Source organism: Trachypithecus francoisi, unplaced genomic scaffold, assembly GCF_009764315.1.
Source record: "Trachypithecus francoisi isolate TF-2019V2 unplaced genomic scaffold, Tfra_2.0 Lachesis_group2, whole genome shotgun sequence".
Taxonomy (NCBI): Eukaryota; Metazoa; Chordata; class Mammalia; order Primates; family Cercopithecidae; genus Trachypithecus; species Trachypithecus francoisi.
Genome location: NW_022681465.1, coordinates 153,093,196 through 153,119,234, shown reverse-complemented (window position 1 = coordinate 153,119,234; position 26,039 = coordinate 153,093,196). Strand labels below are relative to the sequence as shown.

The 26,039-nt window shown below is 45.1% G+C and overlaps 1 protein-coding gene across 1 annotated transcript in view; it reads right to left on the bottom strand.

The window, feature by feature from the left end:
• SIL1 (SIL1 nucleotide exchange factor) overlaps positions 1 to 26,039 on the bottom strand; it is a 242,832-nt gene that overhangs the window by 201,419 nt on the left and 15,374 nt on the right. The window lies entirely within an intron of this gene.

Here is a 26,039-nt window from a genome sequence, read left to right as displayed (position 1 = left end):
ACACAGGTAAAGCAACCCAAAATGCATTTTTTGAACCTATTCTGACAAGTGTGGTTCAGCTTTATTTATTTACGACACTTCAAAATGCAGGTGGGGAAACACAGCAGTATGTTTTGTAAAAATAATGATGTTTTGGTAACAGAGGACACTGTGGCTGCTGTGGCTATGAAATCTTTGCAGAGGAGCCAGTAGAACCAGTTTGGGGTTCCTGGGAGAAAAATCAGTCTGGTGGAATAGCAAAGGGGAAGACTTGGAATTTACTAATGTAATACAACAACAGTTAATTCATTGAAGTGCCCAGAGTTCTACTTTTCTTTTTGCTAGATGCTTTTCCTCTCTCTCAACCCCATGTCTTCCTTCAATCTCTCAAGGTCCTTCTAGCAACTCTCTACCTTCTTTTCTCTTGCCAAGAAGGTTCAATCTGATTTTTCATCAGTATTGAAAATTATCCCAAAACAATTATAGCTAACATTTAGAGAGTTACGATACTGGGTTCACAACAATCCTACGTCATAGGAACCATCATTATTCCCCTTTTACAGATGAGGTAGCTGAGATCAAAGAGGTTAGGCTACCTTCCCAAAGTCATAGAGCTAATTAATGGCAGAGCCAGAATTAGAAAGCAGGTCTGACTGCAAAGCCCAAGATCTTAACTATAATATCAAACTGCCTGCCTCCAAATGACACCAAATGAATGGGGAAATGTTACTAGTGTGAGCTAGAGAAGATCTAAAAGAGACAAATTACACATCTTTGGGTGAGCCTCTGAAGTGCTCAGAAAGACTCACAAAAATGTTCTTAGAATTCTGTCTAGAAAATTTCTCCCATTCCTGCATCCTCAGAGAGAATCATCTTGAAAACGCAGTTAGTCCCTAAGAATCTCTGGGGGAGGCAAATGGATCTAGAAATGACAAGCTTACCTCTTCCCCAGATGAACCAAACCCCTTGGATTTAGCAGTATCTGAAGGGAGCCCACCCCTGTTCCCTCCACCTGCCTGATCTCAGCAGGCTGCCACCAGCAAGATCCTCATTCATCCCACCATGAGGGAAACAATGGAGAGTCCCCAACTGTGGGGGAGAAAACCAAAAAGTAATGTAAAAAGAAAAGGAGTAAGAAAAGAACAAAGCTCTCTCAGTTAATGGCAGATGAGAAAAAAAGGTAAAATAATATTTTTTAAAAAGAAAAGAACAAAGCTTAAGCTCCTATTTATTATGTATCAGCAGGTTCTAATTTTTTAAGCTTCTTAAGATATTCTGGCTCCAAATTAGTTTTCTTTGCTTAGTCTTAGTTATTGCTTTAGCTCTCTTCAAATGGGCCCCTAAAGATGTTGAAAAAATGTAAATGAAAGGTCAACTAGTTCCATGGGAACTGCAGGGAGACTCCCTGACATCTTGCTCTGAAATGCTATTTTGTAACTTTATAGCATTATACTCCAGAATTAATCATGGTAAAGAATTTCCCAGTTCCCCTGGCAACAGGGCTAATGGAGGCTACAGGGGACAAGGGGAAAGAAAGAGGTACTAAGAGAGAGAAAAGAAAAAGGCCCCATCTCCTCACTTAGCAGCACATGCGCAAAACAGATTCCCAAATTCTACCCAAATCACTAGTCTCATACTGATGCCATCCAATTCCAAAGCAACATGTCACACATGACACTGTCCTTTCTGATGGAAGAAAGGCCAGCAGGATGCGAGGAGGTAAAGAACTGGGGCAGCAAAGAGAGGGGATGGAGAAGAAATGTAAACCGTAAGTTAAGGCCAGAAGCCCTGCTGCTTCTCCTGCCAGGAGCTGGCAAGGAAGGACTGAGTCAAGTTTCTGAAAGGTAAGACCATGAAAGGGGATGTTCAAATAAATTGAGAGAAAACGGAAAAAGATCAGAGGAGAGAAGAAGAGTCTTATTGCACCAGGTTTGCAATTTGTCTGCTTTCCGAGCTGCAGCTCTGAGTACCAGATTTTTTAAGGTTTATTTTAAGAGCTCTGAGGCCTCTTGGGGGAAAAAAAAATCACTAATTGTACCTCTTTCAAAGTTTCCCAAATTTTGCTGCAATGGAGGGTATTTGCATGAAGCAGGACAAGTTCCTTTTAGAGAAATGCCTATTCTTTATAACACAGTTGTGCTTGTGTGTGCATGTGTAAGAGAAGAGACCTTTGGAAGCTGTTTCCCCCACAGTAGTATATTATTCCATCAGGTGCACAGGTGAAGAATACAGGGGCTGATCCACTAAATTCTTGTGAACACAAAGGTTGGCAACTGATTTTGAAGTTCTTACTCAGGATTTAAGAAAGAAGAGGAAATCAATGCAAGTTAAAATAAAAAGAGATGCAAGTATGTTTACTTTCTAAACAAAACAAAACAAAAACCCTCAACCTAAAAAAAAAAATTTCCTTTTAAAGGTAGCCTCATTAGGCATTACAGAAGTGCAGGCCGTTACCATCCCTGAAGGTCAGGAGCATCTCAGGTTTGGGGACTCCAGCTGAGGTACCATGACATGACACAGAATCAGGAATGACAGTCACAATGGGGTGGGAGAGCGTAACTGTGCATTTTACCCATCCCAATCACATTTCCACAATCACACACACACAAGTTACAGACTGGAAGAGTAGAAAATATGGAGCCTAACATATTACCTACAACCCTAGCCAGAAGACAGCTGTGAAAACTTCTGAAAGAAAACGTTCCTTTGAAGAACTGCAGAAACAACACAGGGGCCAGGAAACAGAGCAAGTGAAAAAAGATTAAAGGAATGAGGATCATCATTTAGCACAGAAAAGACTGAAAAGGGGCAATAAAATAAGTGAGAGGAGCCTTAATAATGATTTTTGAGCCCAAAGTTGGTTGAGAGAGTCACTCTACCAAAAAGCTGTTCTACCAAAAAGCTACCTTCTGGTAACTACCAGAACCTTCAAATCCCTGTCTTGCTGGCTTATAGCTGAAATTCTTGCATAAAAAAGGGAGCAAGGCCAGGCATGGTGGCTCATGCCTATAATCCCAACACTTTGGGAGGCTGAGGCAGACAGACCACCTGAGGTTAGGAGTTGGGGACCAGCCTAACATGGTGAAACCCCGTCTCTAAAAATGTAAAAATTAGCTGGGCGTGGTGGCACACGCCTGTAGTCCCAGCTATTCAGAAGGCTGAGACAGGAGAATTGCATGAATTCGAGAGGTGGAGGTTGCAGTGAGCCAAGATCATGCCACAGCACTCCAGCCTAGGAAACAGAGCAAGACTCCACCACAAAAAAAAAGGGAGGGGCCAGGGGAGGAGGGAACAAGATTTTCACTAAAAGTGGACTTCTACATAAGTTTAAACATAAAAACTATTCTGGAAGGATAGGGGATAGTCAGTAACTAAAGCAAGTTAAGACACTGACTTTTAGAATAGTAACAAGAATAACAGGCTGCCCCCGGTGGCTCACGCCTATAATCCCAGCACTTTGGGAGGCCAAGGCGGGTGGATCACCTGAGGTCAGGAGTTCGAGACCAGCCTGACCAACATGGAGAAACCTCGTCTCTACTAAAAACACAGAATTAGCTGGGCATGGTGGCGCATGCCTGTAATCCCAGCGACTCAGGAGGCTGAGGCTGGAGGATTGCTTGAACCTGGGAGGCGGAGGTTTGCGGTGAGCTGAGATTACGCCATTGTACTCCAGCCTGGGCAACAAGAGTGAAATTCGGTCTCAAAAAAACAAGAATAACCAAATACCCTCAGTCAGCCACAAGGCCAAGTCTTTAAGGAAAATGAAGGAGAAAGCTAACAAGGCAGCTGTCCAATATTCTTCATTTGAGAGCCTTATAGTGAAGAGTCAACAATATCTAGTTCAGGTTAAAGGTAACCATGTGTTTTGAGAAAAGGAAAAGGAGAAGGCAGCTTCAGGTGGGAGAAAGGAGACCCAGACATGAGTAGAGACCAGTACCTGCAGGGCTACAGCTCTCAACACACAAAGAACTGTTTTTAGGAAAGCTAATGAACCTCTTTGGCTAACCCTGTTCTAAACAATCTCTCTTTCTCATATTCATCCCTGGGATTTTATTATCTTAGGAACCAGGTCTTTGAGCACCAATAACATTTAGGACTCAAATATTTGCAAAAGTGACTGGAGTCCCACATCTTCCTTACTCCCAGGAGCTTGGAGCACTTCCCTAGAAAAGCAAAGAATTAGAATTGCTGGCCAGGTGTGTTGGCTCACGCCTGTAATCCCAGCACTTTGGGAGGCTGAGGTGGGCAGATTGAGTCCAGGAGTTTGAGACCAGACTTGGCAACATGGCAAAACCCCATCTCTACTAAAAACACAAAAATTAGCTGGGCATGGTGGCATGCTCCTGTAGTCCCCACTACTTGGGAGGCTGAGGTGGGCGGATCACCTGAGGCTGGGAAGTGGTCGCTGCAGTGAGCCAAGATCACGCCACTGCACTCCAGCCTGGGCGACAGAGAGAGAGAGACTGTCTCAAAAAAAAAAAAAAAAAGAATTAGGACTGCCTAGGCCTTACCAGGTGGGCACACCAGCACTGAGCAGTCCCCCTACAGTCTCTACAGCTCCCAAACTTACGGACCCTATGAAAGGAGAACAGTTACACTGGTCTGGGGTGTCTCACTCGCAATATTTGCCGTGGAAAACCAGGCCACTACCAGAAAGAGAAGCACTATCCCCTCTGATCTCTCCATGTCTCACCCTGCCACCCACTCACATTCTGTGAATTTGTTTCTCTCTGGCCATTGTCAATTCCTATCTAATGACCTTATCTAAGAACTTAGGGAGTACTACAAAAAAAAAGTCAGTAAAAAAATCAGAGTGAGATAAATTTGCTATATCCTGGTGAGCTTTTGTGTTTGTTTTATTCCAAACAAATTCACTAAAGCTTGCTTCCTTATGACAGAAATCCTAAAAATCAATGCACAAAGCCTAGCAACCACAAACTCCCCTTTCCAATAACAAAATGCTAGGAAGAAAGAGAGCCACATAAAATGAAGGAAGGGAAAAACAGCCTCTCCACAGACTGTTCCAATTAACAGGAGTGGAGGAGAACAATAGTTAATGAACAAAAAAGAAAACCATCTTGATTACATTTATTTAAGGAACAAAGCAGTAGGAACGTGAACACCTGTATACTTAGGTTCAGCGAAATAAAAGAGCACATTCTCATTCACAGCTCATTCATTCAACGAATGTTGTTTGGGCCGGGCGTGGTGGCTCACGCCTGTAATCCCAGCACTTTGGGAGGCCAAGGCGGGCGGATCATGAGATCAGGCGATCGAGACCATCCTGGCTAACACGGTGAAACCCCACGTCTACTAAAAAAATACAAAAAACAAAATTAGCCGGGCATGGTGGCGGGCACCTCCAGCTGAGGCTGGAGGCTGAGGCAGGAGAATGGTGTGAACCTGGGAGGTGGAGCTTGCAGTGAGCGTAGATCGTGCCATTGCACTCCAGCCTCGGCGACACAGCGAGACTCCATTTCAAAAAAACAAAAAGAACACAAATGTTGTTTGATCATCTACTATATGCCAGGTACTGTTCCTAGGACTGGGAATACAGCTGTGAATGTGACAAACAGATATCGTCCCTACTGTCATGAAACTTACATTCTAGTGGAGGGAAAACAGAGTCAACAAGAAGCAGAAAAGCAAGAAAATATCAAGTGGTTAAGTTATGGTGACTTAAGTAGTCACTTTATACCAGATGAAAGGAAGAGCCTTTCTTGTAAGTAACAGCAGAACTGAGGTGAGAATGACAAAGAGCTCATCTAATGAAGATGAGAGAAAAATACTCTATGCAGAAGGTACAGGTAGAGCAAAGGCCCTCTGTTTAAGAAGCAGAAAGTAAGTTACTGTGTCCAGAACACAGAAGGCAAGCAGAAGGGAGTGGGGGTGGTTAGAAGATGAAGCTGCCAAGGAAGGCAGGCAGGGATCGGAAAATGAAAGGTCTTATGACCAGGGTAAGGACTCTGGAGTTGGTCCTAAGTATGATGGTGAGCCATCAAAGGGTGTCAGGCAGCGAGGTGACATGCTCCTTAAGAAATTGAGGGAAACTGATAACTGATTCCAAGATGGAAACTGACTTTTCAGAAAAGTTATCTAACCACAGAATTTAAAACAGTTTAATTTCCCAAAAGAAATGCTTCACCGTTTTGTTTTTTGGCTTTTCGTTTTTTTCTTTTTTGAAGACAAGGTATCGCTCTGTCACTCAGGATGGAGTCAAGTGGCGCCATCTCGGCTCATTGCAACCTCTGCCTCCCAGATTCAAGTGATTCTCCTGCCTCTGCCTCCCGAGTATCTAGGATTACAGGCGCCCGCCACCACGCCTGGCTAATTTTTCTGTTTTTGGTAGAGATGGGGTTTCACCATATTGGTCAGGCTGGTGGTGAACTCCTGGGCTCAAGTGATCCGCCCACCTCAGCCTCCCAAACTGCTGGGATTACAGGCATGAGCCAACATGCCTGGCCACTTCACTGTTTTTTAATTTATCAGTTATTAAATATGCACTAAGTGAAGGGCACTGTATTAAATGTATTAAATATTGGGTTGGTGCAAAAGAAATTGTGGTTCTTGCCATTTAAAAGTAATTGCAATTATTTCATCCTCACCCAGCACTATAAGTAGATATTATCATCTCACCCATAATTCCTATAATTCAGCCGGGCGCGGTGGCTCACGCCTGTAATCCCAGCACTTTGGGAGGCTGAGGCGGGCGGATCACAAGGTCAGGAGATCGAGACCACAGTGAAACCCTGTCTCTACTAAAAATACAAAAAATTAGCCGGGCGCGGTGGCGGGCGCCTGTGGTCCCAGCTACTCGGGAGGCTGAGGCAGGAGAATGGCGTGAACCCGGGAGGCGGAGCTTGCAGTGAGCCGAGATCGCGCCACTGCACTCCAGCCTGGGCAACAGAGCGAGACTCCGTCTCAAAAAAAAAAAAATTCCTATAATTCATGCCTATAATCCCAGCACTTTGGGAGGCCGAGGCAGGCGGATCACTTGAGGCCAAGAGTTCAAGACCAGCCTGGCCAACAGGGTGAAACCCCGTCTCTACTAACAATACAAACATTAGCTGGGCGTGGTGGCATAAGCCTGTAATCCCAGCTACTTGGGAGGCTGAGGCACAAGAATAACTTGAGCACAGGAGACAGACGTTGCCGTTAGACAAGATCCAGCCTGGGCAACAACAAGAGAACGTCTCAAAAAAAAAAAAAAATTATCACCTCAATTTTACAGATAAAGTAACCAAAGCTCAGACAGGAGGGGAAATGACTTGCCAAAGGCCACGCAACATGTACATGGCACACAGCCAGGACGGGACACCAGGTCTCTCTGACTCAAAAGAGCCAGTGCACCAAGCTACTTTCTCTAATGACTCCATCCCTTCCCTCACAAGAGGGAAGAGAAAAAACAGTTCTTTCTGGTTACTACTCAAAGCTTCTGCCCATTGCCTTCTCTCTTCTTGAAGGAGCCGCTCATCTTCCCCAGTAAGGGACACAGGTTGAGGCTTGACTCCAAATACCTTCTCCAAGAACCTTCCCTAACAAGGCAAACCCAACCCCACTGTCCCCATGTCCTTAATCGGCCTCTCTCAGCCCATAGGGTTGGGCCCATGGGTTCTCTCCCTAATGAAACTTGAGCTCTTTAAAGGCATTACAATCCTCACCATTCATTGAGCACCTACCATGTGCCAAGCACATGACCTCCATTATTTCATTTCATCCTAACTGCCCCAGGAGATAGGGATCAGTACACACTTATTCAGATGAAGAAACTAAGTCATAGAAGTAGTAAGAACAAAGTCCAAAAGCTAGTAAGGAAGAGGATTCTGGGAAGATGGTAGAGTAGAAAGCACTGAGGACTAAACTCTGATTTTATCTTGCCCAAATTCCTATCTAAAAGGTCGGGGGAGTCATGCCCTACAAACCGTAAATTCTCATCAGATGGGTTTTATTTAACCGTGTATATTGTGACTTACTTTCCAAACTGACTCTGGCATAACAAGGAAGAAAATAAAAATATTTTTCCCCAAAACATGTTTCTCTGCCATATCTTGAAATGGCCCTGCAAAGCAGTCCCTTGTGGGAAAAATCCACATATTCTATAGGGAATCCCCTATCCCCTTGTTTTCCTTTCTTCCTTCCTTCCTTTCCAGATCCAGGAGATAATCAACTAAGAGTCAGGCACCCTTTTAGGCCCGATAAGAAACATTTTACAACCTGCTCTCTCTGAAGTCAGCTGAGAGCTTCCTCTGCACAATAAAACTTGGTCTCCACAATCCTTTATGTTAATCTAAACATTTCCTTTCTATTGATCCCAGGTCTTCAGACAAACTCAACCGTCAACCAGAAAATGTTTAAACCTACAGCCTGGAAGCCCCCGCTTTGAGTTGTTCCGCCTTTCTAAACCAAACCAACGTATTTCTTGTTTGTTTGTTTTTTGAGATGGAGTTTCGTTCTTGCTGCCCAAGCTGGAGTGCAAAGGCGTGATCTCAGCTCACTGCAACCTCCACCTCCTGGGTTCAAGCAATTCTCATACCTCAGCCTCCCGAGTAGCTGGGATTACAGGCACATGCCACCACACCTGGCTAATTTTTTGTATTTTTAGTAGAAACGGGGTTTTACCATGTTAGCCAGGCTGGTCTTGAACTCCTGACCTCAGGTGATCCGCCCACCTCAGCCTCTCAAAGTGCTGGGATTACAGGCCAAACCAATGTCTGTCTTTTTTATTTTTATTTTTATTTTTTTGAGACAGGATCTCACCCTGTCACCAGGCTGGAGTGCAGTGATACGATCTCGACTTACTGCAACCTCCGCCTTCTGGGTTCAAGTGATTCTCCTGCCTCAGCCTCCCAAATAGCTGGGACTACAGGTGCGTGCCCACCATGCCCGGCTCATTTTTTTTTTATTATTTTTAGGCAGAGACGGGGTTTCACCATGTTAGCCAGGATGGTCTCGATCTTCTGACCTTGTGATCCACCCGCCTAGGCCTCCCAAAGTGCTGGGATTACAGGCATGAGCCTCCGCATTTGGCCTGTATTTCTTAAATGTATTTGATTGATGTCTTGTGCCTCCCTGAAATATACAAAACCAAGCTGTACTCCAACCACCTTGGGCACATGTTCTCAGGACCTCCTGAGGGCTATGTCATGGGCCATGGTCACTCATATTTGGCTCAGAATAAATCTCTAAAAATACTTTACAGAGTCTAACTCTTTGTCAACAGCACAGAAATCTGTCTCCCTACCTAGACAACAATTGCACTGACAGAATTTGTCTGATATAGTCATGTGCTGCACAACATTTCAGTCAACAACAGACCACTTATACAACAGTAGTCTTATAAGATGACCATGGAGCTGAAACATTCCTATCACCTAGTATTTACTATAATATACTTTTTATTGTTATTTTAGAGGGTACTCATTCTACTTATTTTTTACAAGGGGCCAGGCATAGTGGCTCATGCCTGAAATCCCAGAGCTTTAGAAGGTCAAGGCAGGAGGATCCCTTGAGGCCACAAGCTCAAGATCAGCCTGGGCAATAAGCAAGATCCTGTCCTTACAAAAAAATACAAAAATAGGCGTGGTGGTGCATACTTGTAGTCCTAGCTACTTGGAAGGGTTAGGCAGGAGGATTGCTTGAGAGGAATCCGGGGTTGCAGTGGGCTATGATCATGCCATTGCACTACAGCCTGGGCAAGGAGTGACTTTTTTTTTCTTTTTCCTGAGACGGGATCTCATTCCCATGGCCCAGGCTGGAGTGCAGTGGCATCATCACAGCTCACTGGAGCCTCAACTTTCCTGGTTCAGGTGATTTTCTCATCTCATCCTCCCAAGTAATGGGGACTACAGGCACACAGCAGCACACCTGGCAATTTTTTTTTTTTTTTGTATTTTTAATAGAGACTACTAACATAGTTTCGCCATGTTGCCCAGGCTGATCTTGAACTCCTGGGCTCAAGTAATCCTCCCGCCTCAGCCTCCCAAAGTGCTGAAATTACAGGCATGAACCACAGTACCCAGCCAAGAAGTGGCTTTACAAGAAAAAAAAGTGAACTGTAAACCAGCCTTAAGCAGGTATTTCCAGAAGAAGGCACTATTATCATAGGAAATGACAGTTACAAGTGTGTGATTGCCCCTGAAGACCTTCCAGTGGGACTAAATGTGGAGACAGAAGACAGTGATGTTAATGGTCCTGACCCTGTGTAGACCTAAGCTAATGTATTTGTGTCTTTATTTTTAACAAAAAAGTTTAAAAAGTAAAATTTAAAATTGTTAATAGAAAAATCCTTACAGAATAAAGTATAAAGAATATTTTTGTGCAGTTGTATAATATGCATGTGTTTAAGCTAAGTGCTATTATAAAAGAGTCAAACGTTTTCTAAGTTTTAAAGTTTATAAAGTAAAAACATTACAGTAAGCTACGGCTACATTTATTATTGAAGAAAGAAAAAGTTTTTTATAAATGTAGCGTAGCCTAAGTGTACACTGTTTATAAAGTCTACCGTAGTATAAAGTAACATCCTAGGCTTTCATATTCACTCATCACTCACTCACTGACTCACCCAGAGCAACTTCCAGTCCTGCAAGCTCCATTCATGGTAGGTGCACTGTAGAGGGGTACCACTTTTTTATTTTTTCTCTTTTAATAGGTTGGGGTGTCATTCTGTTGCCCAGGCTGATCTTGAACTCCTGGGCTCAAGCAATCCTACCTCAGCCTCCCAAGTAGCTGGAACTCCAGGCATGTGACACCCGTGCCCAGCTACCACTTTTTATCTTTTATACTATATTTTTACTGTACCTTTTCTATGTTTAGAAATGTTTAGGTACATAAATGCTTACTATTGTGTTACAATTGTCTATAGTATTGCGTACAGTAGCAAGCTGTACAGGTTTTAGCCTAGGAGCAAGAGGCTATACAAATAAAGCTTAGATGTGTGGTACGCTATACCATCTAGGTTTGTATAAGTACACTTTATGAGGTTTGCACAAGGACAAAATCACTTAACAACACATTTTTCAGAACTATCCCTGTTGTTAAGTGAAGTATGACTGTATTTTGGAACTCTGGAAATAACTGAAGCCTTGCAACTTCCAGGGAAAGGCCTGGATGGCAAACTGCAGTTAATGTCTATCAATTTCAATTCTTAACAAGTAGCAGCGGCTGGGTGCGGTGGCTCAAGCCTGTAATCCCAGCACTTTGGGAGGCCGAGGCAGGCGGATCACGAGGTCAGGGGATCGAGACCCTCCTGGCTAACACGGTGAAACCCCGTCTCTACTAAGAATACAAAAAACTAGCCGGGCACGGTGGCGGGCGCCTGTAGTCCCAGCTACTCGGAGGCTGAGGCGGGAGAATGGCGGGAACCCGGGAGGCGGAGCTTGCAGTGAGCCGAGATCGCGCCACTGCACTCCAGCCTGGGCGACACAGCGAGACTCCGCCTCAAAAAAAAAAAAAAAAACAAGTAGCAGCTACTTTTCCTCCACCTTCAATGGCAGGCAGTTGTGTCTGTGTTCCTGGGGCAGCTTGCACACAGCTTGCACAAAAAGAACACTGTCTTCCAAATACTGGGGATCTGTGCTGATTCTGATTGCTGCTTCTGATTACAGAGGTGCAGACAAAGAAGTAGCAGAGATTGTTGCTGCTCCTCCCAGCACTGTTGCAAGCCCCTTTCCCTCAGGCTGAAGTGACTTCCTGGAGATTTAAAGGGCCAATGGTTTTTTTTTCTCCCCTGATACTTTTTCTTTTTCACCTTTTGGGAGTCAGACATCAAAGAACATTCGAGCAAGATATGGTGACTCACACCTGTAATCCCAGCACTTTAAGGAGGCCAAGACAGGCAGATCTCTTGAACCCAGGAGTTCAAGACCAGCCTAGGAAACATGGCAAACCCCATCTCTACAAAAAATTAGGTGGGCATGGTGGCACATGCCTGTAGTCCCAGTTACTCTGGAGGCTGAGGTGGGAGAATCACCTGAGCCCAGGAAGTTAAGGCTGCAGTGACCTGTGATCATACCACTGCACTCCAGCCTGGGCAATGAAGACCGTCTCAAAACAAACAAACAAACAAACAAACAAACAAAAAAACTGAACTTTTAAAGGCAACTACATAAGCCTGTCCAGTAGTGCATGCTTGTAGTCCCAGCTACTCAAAAGACTGGGATGGGAGGATTGCATGAGCCCAGGAGTTTCAGGGTATAGTGCATTATAATCACGTCTATGAATAGCCCCAGTACTCCTGATTGGACAACATAGCAAGATCCTGCCTCTAAACAAAAATGTTTTTAAGGCATCTACACGTGTGAGAAAAATCAGAAAGACACTGCACATACCCAGGGGAAAGTGCAGGCTCAAAAGAGACCTGAGAAGACCTTAAGTTTACACCTGAGGCTGATCCTCAGCACACAAAGCCTATGACAATAAAAACCAAAACCAAAACCACAAACACTGGGAAAGGCAAAAGATCTGCTTTCCAGGGTTACCACATTATTAGATTCAAATGTCCAGTTTTGAACCCAAAACACAAGGCATACAATGAAACAGAAAAGTATGGGTGTGTGTGTGTGTGTGTGTGTGTGTGTGTGTGTATGTGTGTGTATATATTTTTTTTTTGAGACAGAGTCTTGCTCTGTCGCCCAGGCTGGAGTGCAATGGCACAATCTCCACTCACTGCAACCTCCACCTCCCGGGTTCAAGCGATTCTCCTGCCTCAGTCTCCTGAGTAGCTGGGATTAAAGGCACACACCACCACACCTGGCTAATTTTTTGTATTTTTAGTAGAGACAGGATTTCACCATATTGGCCAAACTGGTCTCAAACTCCTGACCTCATGATCCGCCCACCTTGGCCTCCCAAAGTGCTGGTATTACAGGCATGAGCCACCACACCCAGCCCAAGTATGGCATATTTAAGAAAAAAAAACCGGCTGGGCGCGGTGGCTCAAGCCTGTAATCCCAGCACTTTGGGAGGCCGAGACGGGCGGATCACGAGGTCAGGAGATCGAGACCATCCTGGCTAACACGGTGAAACTCCGTCTCTACTAAAAAATACAAAAAAAAACTAGCCGGGCGAGGTGGCGGGCGCCTGTAGTCCCAGCTACTCGGAGGCTGAGGCAGGAGAATGGCATAAACCTGGGAGGCGGAGCTTGCAGTGAGCTGAGAACTGGCCACTGCACTCCAGCTCGGGCGACAGAGCGAGACTCTGTCTCAAAAAAAAAAAAAAGAAAAAGAAAAAAAAAAACCAAAAGAAACTATCCCTGAAAAGACCTAATAGCAGATCTACTAGACAAAGACTTTAAAACAACAGCCTTAAAAGTGCTCAAAGAACTAAAGGAAGGCATGGAGAAAAATCAAGAAAACAATGTTTGGAAAAAGATAAAAATATCAACAAAGATATAGACATCTTAAAAAGAAACCAAAACTTATAGAGCTGGGAAGTACAATAACTGCAATAAAAAATTCACTAGAGGAATTCAAAGGCAGATTTGAGCAAACAAAAGAAATAATCTGTGAACCCTTGGTGACTGGACAACGGAAATTATCCAGTCTGAGGAAAAGAAGCACAAAGATTGAAGAGAAGTGAATAGAGACTAAGGGACCTAGGGGACACAATCAAGCAGACCAACATACATTGTGAAAGTCCCAGAAAGAGAAGATAAAATAGCAGAGAGACTATTTCAAAATATAATGGCACAAAATTTCCCAAATTTGATGAAAAACATGAAAATAAGCATCTGAAAAGTTCAGCAAACTCCAAACAGGATGAATACAAAGAGACTCATACCAAGACACATTATAATCAAACTGTTGAAAAACAAAGGGCCAGGTGTGATGACTTAGAGCCAGGCATGGTGGCCCACGCCTATAATTCCAGCACTTTGGGAGGCTGAGACGGGCAAACCACAAGGTCAGGAGTTCGAGACCAGCCTAGCTAACATGGTGAAACCCTGCCTCTACTAAAAATACAAAAAATTAGCTGGGCATGGTGGCAGGTGCCTGTAATCCCAGCTACTTGGGAGGCTGAGGCGGGAGAACTGCTTGAACCTGGGAGGCGGAGGTTGCAGTGAGGCAAGATCACACCACTGCACTCCAGCCCGGGAAACAGTGTAAGACTCCATCTCAAAAAAAAAAAAAAAAAAAAAAAAAAGACAGACAAAGGCAGAATCTTGAAAGCGAGAAAAGCAACTCATTACACACAAGGATCCTCAATAAGATAAGCAGATCTTTCATCAGAAACTTTGGAGGGACCCACTCCCAAGATGGCAGCAGCAATGGCTGCCAGCTGTTGGGGTCAGAGTGAAGACAGGCAGCAAAACATCAGCTGGTCCCAGATTCACTGCTAAGTGCTGAGTGGAGTTTTTCTCTATCTTCTGTGACATTTCCAATTTTAGACAATGCCTCACATCTCTGCTCCCACTCCAGAACCCCTGGTTGCCACCATGATCCCAAAGAAGCTAGCTTGCCCTAGAATTCACCCCCAGGATGTTGCAATACCACATTTTGTTTTCTACATAATTTAAGAGACTAATGCATTAAAAAAAATAGATATAGCTTATGTTTTTAGACACACAACGTGTAAGGTGCAATATCATGACATCAACAACTGAAAGGGGTGAGAAATGGAGCTGTTGAAGGAGCAGAGTATGTTATTGAAATTAAGCTATTATAAATTCAAATTACAGTGTTATAACTTCATGCCCACGGCAACCACACAGAAAATAGCTAAAGAATATACACCAAAAAAAAATGAGGGCCAGGTGTAGTGGCTCACACCTGCAACACCAGTGCTTTGGGAGACAAAGGTGGGCAGATCACTTGAGGTCAGGAGTTTGAGACCAGCCTGGCCAACATGGTGAAACCCCGTCTCTACTAAAAATACAAAAATCAGTTGGGGGTGATGACATGAGCCTGTAATCCCAGCTACTCGGGAGGTGAGGCAGGAGAACTGCCTAAACCCAGGAAGCAGAGGTTGCAGTGAGCCAAGATCACGCTACTACACTCCAGCCTGGGCAACAGAGTGAGACACTGTCTTAAAAATAAAAATAAATAAAAAAAATTTTTAAAAACCTAAAACTTATGGGACACAGCAAAAGCAATACTAAAGGAGAAATTTATAATGTTTACATTAAAAAACAGGAAAGATCAGCCGGGCGCAATGGCTCACGCCTGAAATCCCAGCACTTTGGGAGGCCAAGGCAGGCAGATCACGAGGTCAGGAGATCGAGACCATCCTGGCTAACACAGTGAAACCCCATCTCAACTAAAAATACAAAAAAAGAAAAAAAAAATTAGCCAGGCGTGGTGGCGGGCGCCTATAGTCCCAGCTACTAGGGAGGCTGAGGCAGAAGAATGGCGTGAACCAGGGAGGCGGAGCTTGCAGGGAGCCAAGATTCCATCACTGCACTCCAGCCTGGGCAACCGAGTGAGACTCCATCCCAAAAAAAGAAAAAACAAAAACAAAAAGATCACAGACAACAACTTAACTTTATAATTTAAGGAACTGAATAAAGAAAAGCAAACTAAACCCAAAGCTAGCAGAAGAAAGAAAATAAAAAAGATCAGAGCTAAGATCAATGATATAGAGAACAGAAAAATAATAGAGAAAAATAAACAAACCTAAAAGGTGGTTATGCAAAAAAGATCAACAAAATTGACAAATCTACACCTAGATGGACTTTTTTAAAAGAGGCCAGAAACAGTGGCTCACACCTACAGTCCTAGCACACTGGGAGGCCAAGATAGGATTGCTTAAACACAAGAGTTCAAGAACAGTCTGGGCAATATGGCAAGATCACATTTCTACAAAAAATTTTAAAATTAGCCAGGCATAGTGGCACGTGCCTGTGGTCCCAGCTACTTGGGAAGCTGAGACAGTAGGATCACTTGAGCCCAGGAAGTCGAGGCTACAGTGAACCATGACTGTGCCACCAAACTCCAGCATGGGCAACAGGGCAAGACCCGGTCTCAAAAAGGAAAAAGAGAGAGAGGACTCAAATTACTAAAATCAGAAATCGAAGTTGGGTCAGGCATGGTGGCACATGTCTGTAGTACCAGGTACTCAGAAGGATCCTTTGAGCCCAGGAGTTTGAGACCAGCCTGGGCAGTACAGCAAGACCCCATCTCAAAAAAAAACAAAAAAGACTGCGAGGAGAAGTGGCTCATGCCTGTAATCCCAGCACTTTGGGAGGCCAAGACAGGCAGATCACTTGAGGGCAGGAGTTTCAGACCAGCCTGGCCAACATGGCAAAACCCCATCTCTACTAAAAATACAAAAATTAGCTGGGCATAATGATATGTGCCTGTAATCCCAGCTACTCAGGAGGCTGAGGCAGGAGAATCGCGTGAACACGGGAAGCAGAGGCTGCAGTGAAGCGACATCATGTCACTGCACTCCAACCTGGATGACAGAGTAAGACTGTGTCTCAAAAAAAAAAAAAGAATAAAAGAAAAAAAATGAAAGCGGGGATATTACCACTGATTCTACAGAAATGAAAAGGATTATAAGAGTGTAATAGGCCGGGTGCAGTGACTCACACCTGTAATCCCAGAACTTTGGGAGGCCACGGCAGGCGGATCACCTGAGGTCAGGAGTTGGAGACCAGCCCGGCCAACATGGCAAAACCCCGTCTCTACTAAAAATACAAAAATTAGCTGGCATGGTGGCACATACTTGTAATCCCAGCTACTCAGGAGGCTGAGGCAGGAGAATCGCTTGAAGCTGGGAGGCAGAGGTTGCAGTGAGCAAGATCACACCACTGCACTCCAGCCTGGACAACAAGAGCGAAACTCCATCTCAAAAAAAAAAGAGGGTGTACTATGAGCAGGTGTACACCAACAAGCTTGATAACCTAGATAGGGACAAATTCATAGAAACAAAATCTACCAAGACTGAATCACAAACAAATAGAAATTCTGAATAGACAGACCTGTAACCAGCAAGCCAACTGACCAGTAATCAAAACTCTCCCAACAACGCAAAGCCCTAGACCTGTTGGCTTTACCAAACATTTAAAGAACTAACATCAATCCTTCTCAAACTTTTCCAAAATATTGAAGACGAAGGAATACGCCCTAATTTATTCTCTGAGGCCAGCATTACTTTGATACCAAAGCCAGACAAACACTACAAGAAAACTACAGACCGGCCAAGCACGGTGGCTCACGCCTGTAATACCAGCACTTTGGGAGGCCGAGGCAGGGGGGATCACCTGAGGTCAGGAGTTCGAGACCAGCCTGGGCAACATGGTGAAACCCCGCCTCTACTAAAAATACAAAAATCAACCAGGTGTGGTGGCACATGCCTGTGATCCCAGCTACTCAGGAGGCTGAGGCATGAGAATCACTTGAACCCGGGAGGTGGAGGTTGCAGTGAGCCACGATCATGCCATTGCACAATCTGGGCAACAGAGCGAGACTCAGTCTCAAAAAGAAAAAAAAAAAAAAGAAAACTATAGACCTGTTTCCCTTATGACCTCTTTTGTGAGACAGTGTCTCACTCTGTGGCCCAGGCTAGAGTGCAGTGCCACAATCATAGCTCACTGCAGCCTCAAACTCCTGGTCTCAAGCAATCCTCCCACATCGGCCTGCCAAAGTGCTGGGATTACAAGCATGAGTCACGGCACCCGACTCTTTGCCACTTCATAACAAAGGTGGCCTTTCCTTCAGTTTCCAATAACAGGTTCCTAATTTCCATCTGAGGCACCATCAGAATGGCCTTTATCATCCAGATTTCTATGAATATTCTGATCAAGACCACTTAGATAATCTCTAAGAAGACAGAGGCTTTCTCTACAGCTCTCTTCTGAACCTTCGTCAGAATCACCCTTAAGGCTCCTTTCATGGCAATGCACCTCAAAACTCTTCTAGCCTTCTACTCATCACCCAGTTCCAAAGCTGCTTCCACATTTTAGGTATCTGTTATAGCAGCACCCTACTTCTCAGAACCAATTTCTATCTTAGTCTGCTCACGCTGCTATAAAACAAAAATATTTTAGGCTGGATAATTTATACATAACAGAAATTTATTGCTCACAATTCTAAAGGCTTGGAAGTCCAAGAATAAGATGCCAACAGATTCGATGTCAGGTGCGGAATCTCTGCTTCATAGATGGCACCTTCTTACTGGGTCCTCACATGCAGAAGAGGCAAGTAAGCTCCTTGGGCCTCTTTTATAAGAGCACTAATCCTATTCATGAGGGTGGAGACCTCATGACCTAATCACCTCCCAAAGGGACCACCTCGAGGGTTAGGTTTCAACATATGAATTTGGAGGGGACACACATTCAGACCATGACACTATTATTATTCCCTATTTAGAGCTGAGAAAATTAACGGGCAGGAAAGTGAAATAAATAATCCAAGGTCACACAACTTCCAAGTGGAGAAGCTTAGATTCCTTTTTTTTTTTTTTGAGACGGAGTCTCGCTCTGTTGCCCAGGCTGCAAGCTCTGCTCACTGCAAGCTCCGCTTCCCAGGTTCATACCATTCTCCTGCCTCAGCCTCCTGAGTAGCTGGGACTATAGGTGCCTGCCACCACAGCTGGCTAATTTTTTGTATTTTTAGTAGAGACGGGGTTTCACTGTGTTAGCCAGGATGGTCTCGATCTCCTGACCTCGTGATCCACCCGCCTTGGCTTCCCAAAGTCCTGGGATTACAGGCATGAGCCACTGCGCCCGGCCTTTTTTTTTTTTTTTTGAGACGGAGTCTGGCTCTGTCACCCAGGCTGGAGTGCAGTGGCACCATCTCGGCTAACTACAACCTCCGCCTCCTGGGTTCAAGCGATTCTCCTGTCTCAGCCTCCTGAGTAGCTGGGATTACGGGCACGCACCACCATGCCTGGCTAATTTTTGTATTTTTAGTAGAGACGGGGTTTTACCATGTTGGTCAGGCTGGTCTCGAACTCCTGACCTCGTGATCCACCCACCTTGGCCTCCCAAAGTCCTGGGATTACAGGCATGAGCCACTGCACCCAGCCAAGAAGCTGAGATTCTAACTAAAGTCAGCCCCAATCCAAGCATCAAGCTCCTAACCACTATGCAGCATGGCTTTCCAGATGAATAAATGAAAGGAGCAGTGGGCAAGGCCACAGTATCACTAAAGGGTCTGGTCTAGGGTCTATACCCACCCACCATGCACTTAACACTTGGTCTGGCAGCATGTAACTCTGACCCAGTTTTCTTTATACCACAGACAACTCCTGTACCTCAGTTTTCCTGGCCACACAGTGGGAGGAACAACTCCAGCCCATTTCCGGCCCTCCTTACATTGGTTGCTGCCAAGAGAAAACATGTGCACATCTACATCAACCAGAACCGAATGTTATACAAACCGCAGGTGCTGGCTTTGCTAACTTGGCACATCACATCTCTGGCAGTTGCCAGTGTCAGTGGCTTAAGTGGTCCAAGGTGAAGGGGGTAGCCCTTACCCAGCAGTGACAGCCAAGAGAGGGATGGTGACATAGCAGGTTACAAAGGACTCTGTAGCTGTCAGCCATTAACATGTGACAAGCGTGAAACCTCCAGGCCTTTTTCTGTGCAGATGGAAAGATGCCAAATGCTGGCACCCTGGGCCACCATGTCTGCTGAGTGGCCAGGTGCCCCAACAACACACTGACTACTGGCACTGAGAAAGCACATGAATCAGGAGGAACAAGGCCACACTTCAGGGGATTAGTCTCAAGATTACCATTTAGCTGACTGAAGGAAAACAACCTATTACAGTAATGTTCCTTTTCTGATCTTCATTTTCACTCTCTCAACAAAATCCATCCAATGTCCAAAAGGGTGCTGCTCATTTGCAAATCATCTCACCACCAAAACCACCACCAACTCTCCAAAGGCTTCCCCTGTTTCACAGGTAAATATGAAATGCCTTGCCATAGCTGACAAGACCTGCCCTCACCAACCCCTCCAACTTCAGTTGGCTCCTCTCACTCTCTGTGCTCCAGCCATACTTTCAGTTCCTCATACAACTCCCCACCCACCACCTGCTTCCAGAGCCTTTGCAAATCTAGGCCCTCAGCCTGAAATTTTCCTCAACCTCATTTCACTCTGCTTGGCAAATACTTGTTTGGTCTTTACAATATTTACTCGAACATCACTTCCTCAAGGAAGCCTTCTCTGATACCCTCTTAGCCCTAGGACCAAGTCAAATCCCTCTCAAATGTTCTCAACTCTTTCTTTCAGTACACTTATTGCAAGTGCAATCTTACTAACTTTGACATATTCATCAGTACACTCTAAGAAGGAACCCTATCTGACACTGTATCTGAGGGCCTAACAGTGTCTGGAATGGAACAGATGTTCTATATACATTTGTTGACTGAAAAAATAAAATTTCAGAGAGAAGGAAAATGAAGCTGAATCCAAATCAAAGGGTTCTACTTAGAGCTGTTCTCCTCCCTACATGACCTTAAGCCAAACTATTCTCTCCCCTTTCCCCTTTCTCTCCCAAATTTCTTACAGAAGTTACTTTCTGTCCTGACATTCTTTAAGCTGGTGGTAGCCATAGTGATAAGCTGGCCTACAGCCAGTAATAGTCTAAAAAGATATCACCTTGTCTGAGTGTTCCAGGCTTCCAAAATAAAAGTTCCCAGCACAGGCCCAGGCAGGCAGAAACACAAAAGCCTTTCCCCAGTAAAGACACTGAACCATACAACCAGCACCCACTGAAAGAAATGAGTAATCCCCAGTGCAGACAGTGCCCGCCGAGTAACCCACCCAAAGGAAGAAGGGAGGGGAAGCAAGCCTACAGGGCAGAAGCAGGCATTCTGTGCCCCGATGTGATTTTAAACCCTCTTTTACTCCTTGGATGAAGCAGAGATGTGCCCAAACACTAAATATCAAAGTCTCTCCTGATGAGGCAGCTTCAGAGGAGGACCACAGATTGTGGCTCAGAAAAGCAATATCAGCATCTAAAGAAGTTCGCATAAAGCTCTAATTAAGGCCATTTTCCCTCTACAGAAGCAGGAGGATCTTCTTCTCACCCTTCTCTTCTGCAGGGTAGGCAGGTGGGGGGTGGCATGAAGGGAGGCATAAGTATTTTTTGAGCACCACTTAGTGTCAGGCATAGTGACAGGTACTTTATAGACAGGGCTATTAATAAAAAACAAATGGGAAACGAATGAGCACATACACAGATGGGTAGCTGATGCTCAGCGAGGTTAAGCAACTTGTTCAACTATTAAATGGTAAGGTCAAGGATCGCACCCACAGCCAGATATGGTGGCTCACACCCATAATCCCAGCACTTCAGGAGGCCGAGGTGGGAGGATCATTTGAAACCAAGAGTTCAAAACCAGCCTAAACAACACAGCAAGATCCCATCTCTACAAAAAATTAAAAGATTAGCCAGGTGTGGTGGCACATGACTGTAGTCCCAGCTACTAGGGAGACTGAGGTGGGAGGATCTCTTGACCTCAGGAGGTCGAGGTTGCAGTGAGCCAAGATTGTGCCACTGCATTCCAGCCTGGGCACAGAGCGAGATCCTGTCTCTTTAAAAAAAAAAAAAAAAGTAGGCCGGCATGGTGGCTCACACTTGTAATCCCAGCACTCTGGGAGGCCAAGGTGGGTGGATCACTTGAGGCCAGGAGTTCGAGACCAGCCTGGCCAACATGGGGAAACCTCATCTCTACTAAAAACACAAAAAATTAGCCAGGCATAGTGATGTGCGCCTGTAATCCCAGCTACTCAAGAGGCTGAGGCAGGAGAATCACCTGAAACCAGGAGGCGGAGGTTGCAGTGACCCAAGATCATGCCATTGCAATCCAGCCTGGGCAACAAGAGCAAAACTCCATCTCAAAAAAAAAAAAAAAAAAAAAAAAAAAGTCACACCCAGCTCTGCCTGAATCAGACTTTTTTCTCCTACCCCAATGCTGCCTTTGTGGGTCATCTACTAGCCCTACTCTGTTCCCCACCCCTTTACCACTACCTTCCTAACCAGAATTGGGAATGTAGCTCCTAGTAAGCTCTCTGGGAAAGAAAAGTCTGTCTTCCATGAGCACAACCCACCACAATTGATACGTACAAAACTGAGATGCACCACCACTTCCTAGGTTTGCAGCACTGTTTGTTGTAGGGAGCAAAATTCATCATCTGCAACTATAGGCATGAGGCTGGGTTTTCTGAAAACCCAAAATGAGACCACAGTGATGAAGTCTCTGCATTTCCCAGAACCCACAGCTCTGAACACTAGGATGGTATTCCTGCAGTGTAGCATACCTTAAACCAAAGGATGGTGTGCTCCATCACACCATCAGAAAGACAGTACCTGCAGGGTAGACAATCCCAGCTGAAGTCTCCATAGCTCCTCTAGCTAGGCAGAGAGGGTAGCAACTCCATACCTGAGTCATCTGCCTCTACACAGCATCTTCTGCAAGGTTAAGCATTCATTCATTGTGCTGTAGTTCAAGGTTAACCCTCCCCCCTGCACTCATTTCAGGATCTGCCTCTTATCAAAAGCTATGCCAGCTGATTATTATAATGATAACTATTATGCCATTATAATAACATTATTGTGCTTTTTTCCTGCACTTGACATCTGTTGGCTGATAGGTTTAAACAGTACATAAGCAATAATTATGCAGTGCTCTCTCCTTTCCAACCAAGCCTCTACTGTGACTCTTAATGTTACATCCAACTGCAACAAATGCCCGGCCCGAGCAACAGTGGGAAACATGGCTCATCTGGGCTCACCCACCATGCCTCTAGTCACAGTACCAGAAACAGAGACTCAATTAGGTCCCTAATTGTTAACATGCTCCCCTGCTTTCCCAGGGATTTGGGGGAAATACCACCCAGCAAGCAATTTATTGTTTAAAACCCCCACAGGGCTAGAAGAGTTATATACAGGTCTCAGTACTGCAGAGGGACAAGCAGTACCAAATCACAACGGCACACACCACCACAAGAGAAGCAGCACAGGAAAATTCATTCCTCCACAGGGAGTTCTCAAACAAATGATTTCCAGAGAGTCATTCTGCCTGCTTCCCCACACATAGTTCTTGGCAACTGCTGGTAAAATTGGCAAAAGAGAGAGGAGGGATAGGGCAGAGGGCTATCTCCAGGCTTCTATTTTGAAGCTGAGAAATCACTAAACTGGCTGCTCGGCCTTCTTTATAGGACCCACCAGAGGCCAAGATAGAGTCTGGAGGCCAAAGCAGAGAAGTCCCACCTCCTGTCAGCCAAAGCCCTTGCATCTACCTTCACACTGTTGATGACAATCAAGGTAGAAAAAGATGCGAGATTCTATAACTGCAGACTATCAATATGCCTGAATTACACATTAGCCCTATTAAAGGCAACCCACAGCAAGGCTTCATTAAAAAACGATGTTAAAACAAACCCCGCCAGGGGTTTTGGTCTGTTTTGTTTTCTATCCTGTAATACATAGTTTTTGTTTTTTTGTTTTTAAGGCAGAGAAGGGAGTGGAAGGTTATTTGAATTTAAATGAGCAGTAAACACTATAATCTGTGTGTAAGGAGAAAAGGAACATTTAGGAGTGCCAAGTATAGGCTCTCGGGACATGTGTGGCCAGGGCAGTAGCGGCCTGGGGGGCTTTCTCCTTCAGCCTCAGCACACTGCTGTCATCATTTGGGAGCAGGCAAGCCAGCAGGCAAGGTCCACGCGGCACAAAGAGGCACTGTTCCCCGGGTCTAAGGAGAAGATTGCCCTCTCAGAAGGAAATTAATATGACGCAACACAGAATGAGCAGGGCCAGTCATCCACAGAAGTCACCTGTCTAAGGAGGGGGTTTGAAGAGGTGTTCCTCAAGGCATGGACCACATCTGTCTCATTCATCACTGTATTCCCATGGCTAAGCAGGTCCTGACACACAATGGGTACTCAGCAAATAATGGTGGACTGAATGGTAACCAGAAAGAACTCTTAGGTGGAAAGCCACTAGGGGCGGGCGCAATGGCTCAAGCCTGTAATCCCAGCACTTTGGGAGGCCGAGACGGGCAGATCACGAGGTCAGGAGATCGAGACCATCCTGGCGAACATGGTGAAACCCTGCCTCTACTAAACAAATACAAAAAAAACTAGCCGGGCAAGGTGGCGGGCGCCTGTAGTCCCAGCTACTCAGGAGGCTGAGGCAGGAGAATGGCGTAAACCCAGCAGGCGGAACTCACAGTAAGCCGAGATCTGGCAACTGCACTCCAGCCTGGGTGACAGAGCGAGACTCTGTCTCAAAAAAAAAAAAAAAAAAAAAAAGAAAGCCACTGACTAGAGCTAGAATCTAACTGTTCCTATTATAACCTGTGGTAACAGAAGAGCCATGGATGGCAAAGAATATATAAAGGGAGCCTAGAGAATAAAAATGAGTCTATCTCCAGCACTCCAGCACTTGGTGCCTTAACAGACTGACAAGTGTATTATGGTCAGATTTCAATATAGCCCTAGAAGGACAAAGTGGGAAGGAGAGAAGGGGAAGAGGGAAGAGAGAGAAACAAGTGAGACAAAACATTTATTGAGTGCTTACCATGTACACATCTGAAAACCCCAGGGGGTTTCACAGATGAGGACACAGGAGTAGGGAGGTTGAGTAGTTCCTCTAAAGTCTCACAGCTGTTATATGGTTTAAATCTGGGTGTATCTGATGCTACGACCCAAAAGCTTTCCACCATAATTTGCTTTGTTTCCTCCAGAGGGGAGCTGGCTTTCCAGCCAACCTCTGCTATAGAGAGAGAATGCTCTTACATGTCCACATAAATCAACTTAGTCATCATGTTTCTTGGAGTTAGTTAACCGGACCTGTGACTTGATGGTCTCTTATGAATTTTAAATGCCTGAGACAGGCCCCCAGGAACTGAAACCTGGATGAACTAACTAAGTTTCCAGGCCTGCAAAGCTGCACAGCAGTAAGGCCCTGACTAAGTCATCAGCTGGTGCTTCTTTCTAGGACAAACCTCTTTGGCCCACCACAGGTCAGGTCTGGGTAAGGAAAGAACCTAAGCATGACCTCTACATGCCCCCAAGTTCTCCTCAGAAATTACAAAGAAGTCTTCCCTACTCCATGCTGTGTCGGCAATGCACAGAATTCTATCTGAAGACTTTAAATTCTGATTTCAGTAGGACTAACAGAAGTAAAAAGAAGCAAATGAGCCTTCCCTCCATGTCCATGGTGCTCCTGCCTCCCCGGAGCGTCCAGAGACCTTCCACACCCATGATGTCAGGGGCGGCAGTGTTGAAAGGGCAAGGTGATTTTCCATGTTGTATTCAGAAGAGACCAGAGGCGAGGATCAGCCAGTGCTGTTAATGGAGGTGAATACCCTGGACAAACTCAGAGACAGCTTAGGTTGTACTAGAAAACATTTTCAAGGTTGTCTGTTTATTTCACCTTCTGTATGAGTTAAAATGGGTGTTTTCAAAGCACAGGGAAGCTGGTGATTCACCTGGGTGCACAACAGTTGCTGGGAAGACCTGTGGGAAGAGGCCACCCAGCAAAGGCAGGCTGTATATGGTGAGAAGGGTCTCTAAGGAATGCCCTACATGCCAAGCCATATGCTGTCAGGATATTAATCCAAACCCATCTTGCACACTTTACAATGTTTCCTCTTTCTGGGATGTGGAGCATTAAATTACATCCAAGGACTACACAAGTCCTTCCAATTCTATTCCACACTTACTTCTTTGCTAAAAAGATTTGTAACCTGGAAACAAAGCCCTCTGCCTAATAGCAGCAATAACTCTCTGCAAAGAATAGGAAGTCAGACTGTCAGTTCAAACTCTCCTAAAAGGTATTGCCCCATTGGAGCTTTGGTTTAGGTTTCTCCAAAACGTGAAGAAACCTACTACTGATCCCCTTTTTCCAGAGATGACAGGCCTGTGTCACTAAGCGTTCTGAGAGGAGGGCTCAAACCAAAAGAGGAAAGAGGAATCCCCACCGCTCCATTCCTACCCTAACTGCAATGGCCCTGGAAATGGTCAAGAATTCCAAAGAGGACTGCCTCATTGCTACAAGAACTAAGAACAAGGTACGTGAATAGGAGACAAGGCTACCTGGATTAGTCACAGCCCTACTCTGGGCTAGCAGTATGACCCTAAATGGGTCATTTAGACTCTCCGAGCC